The sequence below is a fragment of the Melanerpes formicivorus genome, unplaced genomic scaffold (genome assembly GCF_026170545.1).
Source record: "Melanerpes formicivorus ecotype bairdi unplaced genomic scaffold, bMelFor1.0.p_v2 SCAF_14, whole genome shotgun sequence".
Taxonomy (NCBI): Eukaryota; Metazoa; Chordata; class Aves; order Piciformes; family Picidae; genus Melanerpes; species Melanerpes formicivorus.
In genome coordinates, this window is record NW_027142366.1 from 6720706 (window position 1) to 6733844 (window position 13139).

Here is a 13139-nt window from a genome sequence, read left to right on the forward strand (position 1 = left end):
TTATGTGGGTCATGGATATTAAAGAAGTCTGAAGGTGTTTCAGGGAGACTGTGTGCCAGTAAATGCCTATGACAATATTTTCCTGATGTATTAGTTTAAAATAGTGTCCATGCCAAGAACAATTTCTTGTTAAGTATTTCTAGAACTCATTGGTAATGATGTTAAGAACAAATATCTGCTTAACATTACCTTCCTTTTTTCCCCCCCCACTATGACAACATAAACTGGTCTCCCCAGACAGGAAGAGTTAAACCAGAGTTTTGTCATTAAAGAGTTAATCTTACCTTACAGCTGTTCACTAGATTCTTTCACTTGAAACTTGCATAGGAAAGGGACATGAAGTGCTGGCAACACTTCTCAAAATCAGACTCTTGAGTGAAAATCTGGGATTGCACTTGAGACACATGCTTTTAAAATCCCTGGGCATTAATCAAAATTTCCCCCCCCAGTTTTAACATTGCTCTCTGTATTTGGGTTAAGCTTGAAGAGAGTCAAATGTCCCAAATTGAAATTCTCCCACTAATTCCCTCTCTTCCTCCCTGCCTCCACTGCCTTTGCTAGTAAACACAGACAGGAGAAATATAGGGGCACAGAAAGCAAGCCAAGCTTGGTCTTCCAAGGAAGTTTAAATTTTGTTTACCTGCAAGGCTGCCCTAAAACTGTCCCACATTCAAAGGGTTGTGGGAACCATTGAGGCTTTGGGACTGAAAATCTCAAATCCCCTTCTACCAGGAAAACAGACAGCATCACATGCAGACCCTGCTTGCTCTAGCCTTCTGTCACCTGGCACAGGCAAGGAAAGCATTTCTCATGTGGCTTTGAGAAACAAAGCTCAGCAGGAGTGGAGACTCCAGGCACCAGGAGTCCCTCTTATCCAGTTAAGAAGAAAAGTTTAGTTCAGTTTTATGGGGAAAAATACCTCTTCTTCTCTTTTTTCCCCCCTCTCCTTATAGCCCTGGAACAGAGAACCCAAGATTTTCCTACTCCTTTCTAAAGTATTTTTTCAGAAGCACAACTCATCTTTCTCCACATTGCAATCCCATTGGTGAGCTTCGTTTGGCCAAGCCAGAGTTCCAGGTGTACTATGGGGATCAAAGGGAAGAAGAAGACAAGAATTCCTTCCAGGAAAAAGCAAGCAAGCAACAGAACTTCATCCAAGGAGTTCCTTGAATTCAGAAAGCATATGGTGACTAAATTCTGTAGCAGCTCATCTAAAAGATATCAAAATGATGACTTTTTATTTCTGGGAAAATCTCTGTGCCAGCACTCTGGAACTTGAAGGCAGGATACACTGGACATATCTGACAGGTTAATTACTTGTGATTCAATCCCAGTTTCTCTCAGAAATAACTAATGTGGAGCAAATATAAAACCAAATTTGTTTCCTGCCGTGGCACAAGCTGGGAGTTTTTCCTGCCTCAGTTCCTTGGACACAGGACTTCCAGTCATCAAGAGACACAGGTCTTAACTTCCCCTTTCAGGCACTTCATTACCCTTCCCCTACCTTCTCACTTGAGACAGGGCAGGAAAGCCTTGCTGAATGTGACTAACACATTTAAAATGTAGCTGGATGCTTCACAAGCTCTGTAGCTGTGAGCAGGACTGCCTCAAGCAAGTGACTCTGCTCGCTTGCTCCCTGTGATAGGGCAAGGAGCAATGGATGTAAGCTGCAGCACAGGAGGTTCTTACCTCCATACAGGGGGGAACTTCTTTACTGCAAGGGTCACAGCACTGGAACAGGCTCCCCAGAGAGGTTGTGGAGTCTCCTTCTCTGGAGATTTTCAAGGCCTGTCTGGATGTGTTCCTGTGTGACCTGAGCTAGATTGTATGGTGCTGCTCTGGCAGGGGGGTTGGACTCGACGATCTCTTTGGGTCCCTTCCAACCCCTGACATCCTGTGATCCTGTGACTTCATTTAATCAGCCCTTTCCCACTGACTTGTTTCCACACCTTAATTAAAAATTTGCCTCTACAATGCTGCTGGGGTGGATTTTCTGTCCGATTTTTGGGTTGGTTTTGTGATAAGGGTTTTTTTTCCAAGCCCAAAGACTTAACCTATAGCTCCAGTCTAGGATTACTGAAAGAGGTCACACATGCCCCCTCAACTCTGCTTATCCTCTCAGTCCCTCATTTCTTTTTGACATCAGCAAAGCCTGCACTTTAATAATATTTGTTATATTTAGGGCAGATGACCTACCCAGTGACAATCAGGGATTAGGAATTCATTTTGTGAGGCATTATGTGAAAATGTAAATAAATAAAACCCAACCCTTACTCAAACTCTTTGAGTCCTCTTCTATGGAATTGTAGAATCAGGACTAGAATCTGAAGAGGAGAGAATAATTGCTACTAGCACACACTTCTGGGTTTTCAGGTGTTTGTTGTTGTGGTTGTCCTTTTTTTCCCCTTGTTCCTGCATGAGGTCTCCTGAGCAGAGAAACCTTGAGTTAGGGGATGGCTCCTTTGTCAGTTCTGATGTTTTGTACCAAATAAGATTACCCAGGACTATTCAGACTGACCCCAGCTGTTGTCTGCTGCTAGCAACCTTTCAACTGGATAGACATGGAGTCATTCAGTAATTATAAGGAAGGAAGACCACATCGCTTAAAGTGACCAGTTAGCAATCAATTCCTGCTGTGAACGTTTTTGTCCTAGCTCTGCAGTGTGTGTGGAAAAATGAGAAGCAGGTGTGAAAAATTAATCATTTCTTTGTGGAACAAAAAAGTCATTCAAAAATGCAGCCAGCATATCATATCATACCATATCACATAATGATAGAATCAACTAGGTTGGAAAAAACCTCAGAGACCATCAAATCCAACCTATTACCTAATAGCTAACACCTTGTGACAACTAAACCATGGCTTCAAGTGCCACATTCAATCCTTTCTTGAACACCTCCAGGGACAGGGACTCCACCACCTCCCTGGGCAGCACATTCCAATGGCTAACAACTCTCTCTGTGAAGAACTTTCTCCTCACCTCCGGCCTAAACTTCCCCTGGTGCAGCTTGAGACTGTGTCCTCTTGTTCTGATGCTGGTTGCCTGAGAAAAGAGACCAACCCCCACCTGTCTACAACATTTCAGGTAGTTGTAGACAGCAATAAGGTCTCCCCTGAGCCTCCTCTTCTCCAGGCTAAATAATCCCATCTCCCTCAGCCCCTCCTCATAGGGCTTGTGCTCCAGACTTCTCCCCAGCTTCATTGCCCTTCTCTGGACACGTTCAAGTATCTCAATGTCCTGGACACAGTACTCATGGTGTGAAATCCCTCTGCTTTAAAATACAATTAAAGTAGATATTAATTTCTTTTTTGTTTTACAATAACAATTCAGACTAATCATTGTTCTTTTCATTGCAGAGCTTTTGTGTGTGTGTGCATTTTGAAAGCGCTTTTTTTCTGGTGTTTGTTTTAATCTGGTTTGCTTCCACAGCTTCAACTTGAAAGGCTCTCCTGTTTTATCAAGATATCACTTTGTGACAGCTTTTTTAGTATTCTCAGTGGTACTAGCAGCAGGCAGGCATTGATATTTCCTCAGAAACAGCTAAGGAAGTGAGTGCTGTGTACATATAACCTAAAAATAATGGTGACTCCTTTCACATTTAAATGTAACACTAATTAGCATAATTATTTGTGACACAAGGAGAGACCCTGCTCTTCTGAGCAGATTTTTGTCACTGACAAAAGCTGAAAACTGAAGGCAATAAATACTGCCACAAAAGGAATTGTGCTTTTAGAATGAGAGTCTATTAGAGAATGACCACAGGACTAAAACGTCTCTGAGATGTTAGAGTCCAGATTGCCTGCTGATAGCTGCATGCAGGCATAGACAACACAGAAACCCAATACAAAACTACTGAATGTTCTGGATCAGTGGAAACAAATCACCCTTTGAGAAGAGGAAGGCTTGTTCTCATGTTCTCTGCCCACTTACCATGGATGGAACTGGTGGCTGGAGAGCAGCACATACTTCACAGCATTTCAAAGCAACATTGATGTGAGGTCTTCTGCATAAGGAGTAACAGAGCTCGAGTTTCTCAGCAGTCTTTCCAGTTGTGCAACTTCTCTTTTTTCTGCTTTAAATTCACCTACAACAACATTGTCCTTGCTTAGGGCCAGTTCTTTCCAACCAATACCAACAGAATTGGCTGCACTGAAAGTGTTAAAGCTAAAAGAGAATTGAGAGTATGGTGCCCCAGAGGACTCTGCACAGCCTGCTGTCCTCTTACCTTCAAAGAGTCAGAGTCAGGAGTGAATGCTTTACAGTACTGGGAAAACTAACAAAGCAGTAGTATGGGGACTATACCACCATTACAGACCCTCTGTTGGACCTAGCTTTTGAAGACATCATGACAATGCTGAATAGAGACTGGGGAAAGTTTAAGTCAGTTCCCAACACCAGGAAGGGTCTCTGATTCATGAAAAAAACCCAAACCCCAACAACCTCTATTTGGTTCCCCATGCATAAAATGCATAAACCCCATAAGTGTCTTTGGAATAGCAGTGACCTCCCAAGGTTTTGTTTTGTTTTTCTTATATTGGCCCTTGCTTGAGCCCTTATTATGGCAGCAATATGGAATAGTTTGCTCCAGATCAGTTTATAGACACAGGTGCTTGTGTTTCTGTGTTCTTAAAGCATTTTGAACATTGTACTTCTCTTCAAAGGATGTTTTTTTCCCTTTGAGCTGAAGCAGACTGCTTCATGTTTAAGAGTCTTTTGTGTAGCCTCTGTTTTCTCCCCAGACAAGCTCTCAATAAGCATCATGATATAAATATGGTTTGTAAATGAAACAGGCCTGGCTCAATGTCCTTCTCCTTGCTGCAGGGTGGCATGATAACTGAAAGATGCTCTCATCATTGTTATGAGGGCAGGGGATTGGTTCATTTATGCATGTGAAACGTGTTGTTAAGTCGTCTGATGACATGAGTTGGCTGAGAGCTTTCTGTACTTGTGGCAGAATGTCAGCAATCCTGAAGCATCTTACAGTTGGCAGTTTCAGAAGAGAGGCTATTTGCAAAACAGCCTCCACATTATAATCCAGTGACACATAAATCTGCTACTCCCTAACTTCCAGCACTGGCCTTTCCAAATCCAAAGTTAAATGGATTCTATTCCAAGAACTAAATCGCCACCTAAACTGCAGCGCTTGAGAGCTTCGCTGTTACTAAGGAAATTGGTCTCCTACATATTTCTATTGAATAATTTCCCAAGGACCTATCTTCAGTGCATGGTAATGCAGTATATTGCAGTGTTGTAGCCTCTGGATAGTCTAATAAACATGTAATTTTAGCAGAAACCTGGATGCTCATAGGCCTACTCGTGCAGAGCAGCAATTTCCTGCTCAAATAGTTCCCCAGAAATGAGCAGGAAATTTTGTGCAGGTATTGTTTAGTACAGGAAAGTATATTCCTACCTCATTAGCTCATACCAATGACTGCAGCAGAGTTAGCTCTTGACTGGTATTATGGTAAAGCTCAGGCCCTTTTCTGGTGAGCAACGTATTTTGCTTGAAAGAGTCCAGCACAGAGCCACAAGGATGATGAGGGGGAATGGGACATCTTCTGTATGAGGAGAGACTGAGGGAGCTGAGAGCTCTTTAGCTTGGAGAACAGGAGACTGAGAGGTGACCTCATCAATGTTTATAAAGATGTAAAAGGTGAGTCCTGAGAGGATGGAGCCAGGCTCTGCTCAGTGGTGCCCAGTGACAGGACAAGAGGCAATGGTGGAAGTTGAGGCATAGGAACTTTCATGTAAATATGAGGAAAATAATTTTCCCTGTGAGGGTGACAGAGCCCTGGAGCAGGCTGCCCAGGGAGGTTGTGGAGTCTCCCTCTGTGGAGATATTCAAAACTCACCTGGATGCATTCCTGTGTAATCTGGTGTAGGTGATCCTGCTCTGGCAGGGGGGTTGGACTGGATGATCTTTCGAGGTCCCTTCCAGCCCCTGAAATTCTGTGATTCTGTGATTTATTTACTTACTTTTTGGTGACAGAAAACCATGAAAATTGCATTTGAGCACAGTGATTTTCCTATATATTTCAGGCTCTTTAAACCACGTTTGTGAAGTCATGCCAGCTCAAAGGATCTTAGTCACAATTATTAAATTGCCTAGTTGTGCAGTGAGCTTCTTGGTACATACACCACCACTCCTGCTCCCCCACAGTAAGCTGTTGGCCATTTTGTGTGTGTGGGTGTTGGATCATTTTGGATAGGATGGAGAAAACAGGGAACCACCTCTGTTACTTAGTGTAACCATGTGCATTTCTTACACTACTACCAATCTCCCACTTCCCTGAGCAATCAGAAAACCAGCAGCAGATACCATTTCCCCTGCTTGTACTCTTGCCAGCTTCCTTTTGACCTTCCATAATAGCTTTTCTCTCCCTTAAACTTCTGCAGATTTATGGATACAAGGTGCACTTTGCTGCTGAACAAGATGGAAATAGACATCCCTGAAAGACACAGCTGCAACTTGTCACTGGATTTCATGTGTAGTAGAGGATAAAAAACGGGGTAGTGACAAGTGTTTACCTCATCAGGTGGAGTGAAGCTCACCCTTCTCTGTTGTTTCCTTTGCACTCATCACAGGAGCTGCTAACCTGAGTGGCTTTTCTGTAGCATCCCTGTTGTACTCTGCAACAGAGTTGTCATGTTCAAATGTTATCACAAGCACCATTCCTGCCATACCTGGACAATCAGCTCATATCAAAGAGGCTTCTCAACACAGATCTGCAAACAATCTCAGTTGGGACCTTTCCCTGACCTGTGACAAGCAAGGGCATGTCTTGCCTATTGCATGCTGAGATTTGTAATTGCCTGGTGTGCACTGCTTCAGGATCACCTTGGCCTATCAAGAAGGCCAGTCCCCAGCCGTTTCACTCTGATAAGCAAGGCCAGGGACCTTCTACAGCAGCCTGACTGTTTGTGGATGCACTGCATGGACTCAAACCCAGCTCAGCTCTCACCCAGATAAAATAGCCTGTGATGAATTCCACAGCAAGAGCAGTAAAATGAAGCAGTGTGAATAGGGTTTGGAGGACCAGATCAAATAACACTAAAGAGCACTTGGAGGACCAGATCAAATAACTCTAGAGAGCACTTGAAGCAGCCTGTCAAGAAAATGTGGTCGTGCATGAGTTTTCAGCAGGGGTTTCAGAAGGCTCACTGGCCTGTCTGTTGCTCCTTGTAGCAAACTATTCTCTCCCACAATGAGCACACTGCAGGCAAAAGATGCCAGAGCATGTCAGGTGCCAAAATCACCCTCTGCTCCCTTTATTCAGTTTGCCAAATACAGCTAAATAATGAACTGCATTCATTTAGTACAAGGCTCCCATACCTCTTGTCTCATCTGGTGTAGCAGATGTACTATAGATAAAGGAGGTGCAAATAGTACTTCATTGTAATCCAGTGGCACAGAGAACTTAAGCTAATACTCTGGTAATGAAAGCAGCTTTAATTGTGCACAGATACAGACCTGATTAAGGAAACTAGATAAAAATCTCCTTTTGCTTGCACTGGTATGTCTATTTTACCCTTATTTACTGGGTAAGGCTCACACTTGTCTGAACTGTTTCTTTTCTATTTACTGTGACTTAGATCCTTAGCCACAGAGCCCATCTTTATGGAGAGAACTATTGGACTCTCTCACTCAGGAAAAAGCAGAGTGCATCAGGCTTTTTGCAGCCCCAGTAAGCTGGGGGAAAAAAAAAATGGTAATTCTCACCTTCCAGCATGCATTCCAGCTAACATTCACAAACACAGATGGAGTTTCATCACTTACTGTACAGCAAATGGTGCTGTGGTATTTTCTGCCATACACGAGACAGAGAAACAGAAATAGTTCAATAAAGAAGCAGGAAAGCGTAGGACAGATCCTGAATAAATGGTGGCATTGTGGGCCTAAAGGCAGAGCTTTGGTAGCTGACTGCTGGCTCAGGGAGGCTTGGTGTGTGTTTAAAAGTACTTTCTTGCATTACTTGATATCTGGGCTAAGAATTAGGATTTTTGTGTTATTTTCAGGTAAATAGAACAACATCAAAGAGACCTCACTCTATCAGCATTTTTTTTTTTGTCTTTCTTAATGAGACAACAAAGTTTTGCCCAGCCTTGAGGGGGCAAAAAGAAGTAATGTTCCTGGATGCTTGGCCATCTCAATTTCCTGTTTCATTTGATGGGGTGACTATGATTTACAGGAGTTCTTTACAAGACCCAATTAAATACAGAATTTATAATATTCATGCATTTTCTGTGCCAAATATACATAGTGCTGATACAGCAGGGATCTCAAAATATCAACCACCTGCTTGCAAGGAGCAGGATTATGAATACATCTCCTTAAACAATAATTCATCATACTCAGAAGTGTGAAGTTAGGCTACTCTAGAGCCAGCACAGCTGCTTTAGCATCTTATTTGGGGGATACTGATGACTCGCAATGCCAGGTATTGTTTTCGCAACTCGTGAATAAGGATGTGGAGGATTCAAGGATTTGGAACCTTAGGCAGCAGCATGGGCTTGGGCATGAAGGATCTTGGTTTCCAGAGGGGAATCCACATCCACATTTCTCGAACAATGTCTCAGGAACCTGAATCAGATCAGGAAATGAAAGGTTAATGCACACACCGTGTCTGTGTGAAACCAGGAAAGCCTTTGCATGCCTGTGGGTTTGGGCAACCTGATCTAGTGTGAGGGGTCCCTGCCTAAGGCAGGGGGGTTGGAACTAGATGATCCTTGAGGTCTCTTCCAACACTAAGAACTCTATGATTCAATGCCTCCCCTTTCCTCAAGCATCCTCATCCTAGAACACAACCTCAACAGAGTCAAGATATTTTTATCCCGAGAGAAGGCTACACAGAATACTAAACTAATTTTAACCCACATGACTTTCTCTTGAGAGGACTTTGATCTCCCATAATTTAACTTTGTGATACTCTTTTTGCATGACAGGCTGGTGTTACAGAACTGAAACTGACTGAAAACTCTCACAGCTGAGCTTGGAGGGCTTCGAATACAGTCAAGGGATATATGGCTGTGTAGCAAGGGAAGACCTGAGTAGAGTTTGGGAGAAGTATGTGCTGAAAAATAGTACCACAGTATGATAATGGCTTTAAGTCCATTTTCACTGCATGGAAATAGAATCCTGCTGTGTCCATTCCTGATAGGTATTAGTTTAATTGGTCCTTTATAACTCAGATTTCACAGCTTCCCTTAGTAGCCAGGTTCACTGAATAAGTGTCCTTCATTAGGAAGCTTTTCAAATCGTTGATTTAAGCCTTGGCTGCACGTGGAGCCAGGCTCCTCTCTTGCCCCTTTGGTGACCAGAGCAGTATTTCAGAAGCATCTTCTTTGCAGACTCTTTGAGACTTAGAAGACTATTATCATGCCTTTTTTTCTTTCTATTTCAAAGCTCTACAAATTCTCCACTTTCAGTTTTATCCTTATGAAGAGGAATTTTTTTTCTTAACTTCTTCATAACGCTTCTTGCTTTCCTGACACCAAAGTTACTTTAGCCCTTTCTGCCCCTTTCATAGAATCACAGAATGACCCAGGTTGGAAAAGACCTCAGAGACCATCAAGTCTGACCTATTACCTAATACCCAGCACCTCATGACAATTAAATCATGGCTTCAAGTGCCACATCCAATCCTGAACACCTCCAGGGATGGGGACTCCACTACCTCCCTGGGTAGCATATTCTAGTAGTCAATTACTCTTCTTGTGAAGAACTTTCTCCTCACCTCAAGCCTAAACTTCCCCTGGCACAGATTGAGACTGTGTCTTCTTGTTCTGGTGCTGGTTGCCTGGGAGAAGAGACCAACCCCCACCTGTCTACAACCTCCTTTCAGGTTCACCAATTCAATTTAGGTTTACTGCTTCTATCAAAAGCTTTCTTAGCTAACAAGTAGGGAGTCATGATACTTAGCAAGTGCTGCTAAACTGTTTAGACATACTGGGGGGGGGGGGGGGTGGGAATCTCCTGAGGAATTTTAAGTGGTCAGAATATGAGGAAGGCTAACAGTAGAAATACAATCTGTTGAGAAATCCAGTTCTATCAGTAGTGCCTGCACTTTAGTACAGCTGCTTATAGCAAAAAGGGAAAATAAAAAAGGAAAAGGGGAAAAAAAGGGGAAACAAAAAGGACAAAGATAACCAAACCCATAATCCTGCTTATTTTACCAGCTATTTTCATGCATTATCACTCAATCTCTACATATTTCTTTTGGGTGCATGCAGGGGAAGTTTAGGCTCAAGGTGAGGAGAAAGTTCTTCACTGAGAGAGTTGTTAGCCATTGGAATGTGCTGCCCAGGGAGGTGGTGGAGTCACCATCCCTGGAGGTGTTCAAGAGGGGATTGGACACGGCACTTGGTGCCATGGTTTAGTGGTCATGAGGTCTTGGGACGACAGGTTGGGCTTGATGATCTTTGAGGTCTTTTCCAACCTTTTTGATTCTATGATTGCTGACCAAGTGCTTTTCCAACCAAATGATGGAGTGGTTGGTCCAGCTCTGAAAGACACCTGAAAGGCATCATTGAGGGGATGATCACTCATGAATCTTTAAAACCCACTCCAGACTGAACAGAGCAGGTCTGTTTATATTTAAAGATAATCTGAGCCACCAAAATCTGAGGCAGTGGTCACCCTCTCATCTTCAGGAAATAACCTTTAGGGTTTTAACGAATAAGAGTCTTTTCATCTAGACTGTTATTGCCTGAAGCATCAGAATAGATTGAAGGCTGGTTTTGTAAGCAAAAACGGATGATGGACTAAAGATGGGGGTCAGAATGTAGAAGAAAATCTTCAGCTTTATTTGAGATTACAAGGAGATTTGCTTATCTCATCCAAACCTCTCTTGTAATTTGCATTTTCATCTCATCTACTGTCTTGTTTTACCTTTTGCTCTCAAATAGTGCTGGAGGCTTGGTTCTAGGATGGCTCTCTGACATCCACAGCGTCTGCCTTCCTCATTTGACTGAAGCTCCATTTCAGTGATGCAGAAAATTAATCAGGGCACTTTATTTCCTTCTTATGTAGACCTAAATACTGTTTCCAAGACTGCAAATATGGTAACTCTGAATGAATAAACACAAAATTAGACTCCTTTTGCATGATTTCAGAAGCTGATAGCAAAAACAACCATGAAGGAATCTTGACACAGAATCTGCTGTTTTAGCCATACTGGGGGAAAAAATTCTGTGTACCAATTACAGAGATTACATTGCTCCATCTGATGCAGAGAACTGAATAATCAGGCAAATACACCAAGCAGATGTCATTTTATCAGACAAGAGGAAGGAGCATTCCATAATGAATGGAAGATGGTCTGTAGGATGCCATTGGCTCATGAATATATGTCCTTTTATTCCCATAATCACTTCTGTGTCCTTTCCTCCAGCCTTTGCTTATGAGTAGCATGAACACCTCCACTGCACTTGACAGAAAGACTTCCTGTTTGTGTAGCATTGAATCATTCAGCTGAGCCAGTGGCCATGTGCCCTGAGGAGGTGGTGACTGTTATAGGTTTATGAGACCCAGGTACTCTCCTCTGCTCTGCCCATGCACCACAGAGAAATACTAAAATGTCAGCAGGGAAAATGTAGACTCATGTCTTCATCTTAGAATCATACAATCAATAAGGTTGGAAAAGACCTTAAAGATCATCAGGTCCAACCTGTCACCCAAAATCTCATGACTACTAAACCATGGCACCAAGTGCCACATCCAATCCCCTCTTGAACACCTCCAGGGATGGTGACTCCACCACCTCCCTGGGCAGCACATTCCAGTGGCTAAGAACGCTCTCTGAGAAGAGCTTTCCTCTCACCTCGAGCCTAAACGTCCCCTGGTGCAGTTTGAGACTGTGACCTCTTGCTCTGGTGCTGGTTGTCTGGGAGAAGAGACTAAGCCCCTCCTGGCTACAACCTCCCTTCTTCATTTGGTACAAATCTTTACAGGGCATGTCATGGCAAAGCTGGCATGCTGCTAAAGATACAGAAAGAAACAAGGCTGAAAAAAAAAAGAGATTAATAATAACAGAGATGAGTGGGTATCATCTCCTGTGCTCAGATGGAAATATTAGCCATGTTCAGGCTACGAGTCATATATCTCACCAGATGAAAATCTCTGTGGTATTTACTCCACAACTGAATAACAGTTGTTTCCACCCACAACTAATAAATACATGTTTGAAGTACAAGTTGATCTAATGTCAATTCCTGCTCAACAATGCAAGTGATGTTTGGATATAAACATCCTTCACACATTGTACAGCACCACCCCACTGCTATTGTGTCTTTTCCCAGCCTTAGTTATGTATCTTTATGGTATTTTCCTCTCTAACTGATTAGATAACTTAAAATGCTTGCTCTAAAATCCAGTGTCTTTAGACTGGGATAAAGCTGTCAAAGCTTATCTGTGTGTAGTCCAGCTAAATGCAAGTTGGATCTAACTTGCTAGGGAATGCCACATTTTTCCCCAAAACAGATCAAAAGATTTTCCACCATACCTTGTTGGCAAGGTTAAAACGACCAAAGAGAAGTCAGCCCCTGCCCCTGCTCACCTGGAAATCCTCTGTGCGATCTTGGCTGGGAATAATTTCAGCCATGCATTGGAACACAAGTTTTGCATTGTTCAAGGTAGAGCACAAAAGGAAAATGCATCCTGCTCTGAAGTAAATCCAACATAAAGGCCTTTTCTGCTCAACTCCAAACAGATGCTAAATACTCCTCAATCATTTCATTACTTTGCCATTGTCTCTGCTTCAAGAGAAGTGAACATGTGAATCGTAACAGCTGCAATGACTTCAATAGAGTGATGAGTATTTATTCCAGCAGGAAGTCTCACCCAAAATCTTTCCTAACTGTAAGATCACTCTTACTGCTAAACAGGATATTCCATATGGGATTATGCTAATGTAGCCAACACAGTTCAGTTGTTCATCAACAATACCACGGTGAAAGCAGTGGCCATGATCTTCCAGCTCAGCCTCCCAGCCAGCCTCCTATTCTGTCTAGTAATTGTTACTGCTTTTTGAAATCTCAGGATCACAGAATGTTAGAGGTTGGAAAGGACATGGAATGATCACCTAGTTCAAACCCCCTGCCAGAGCAGGATCAGCTAGAGTAGGTCACACAGGAATGTAT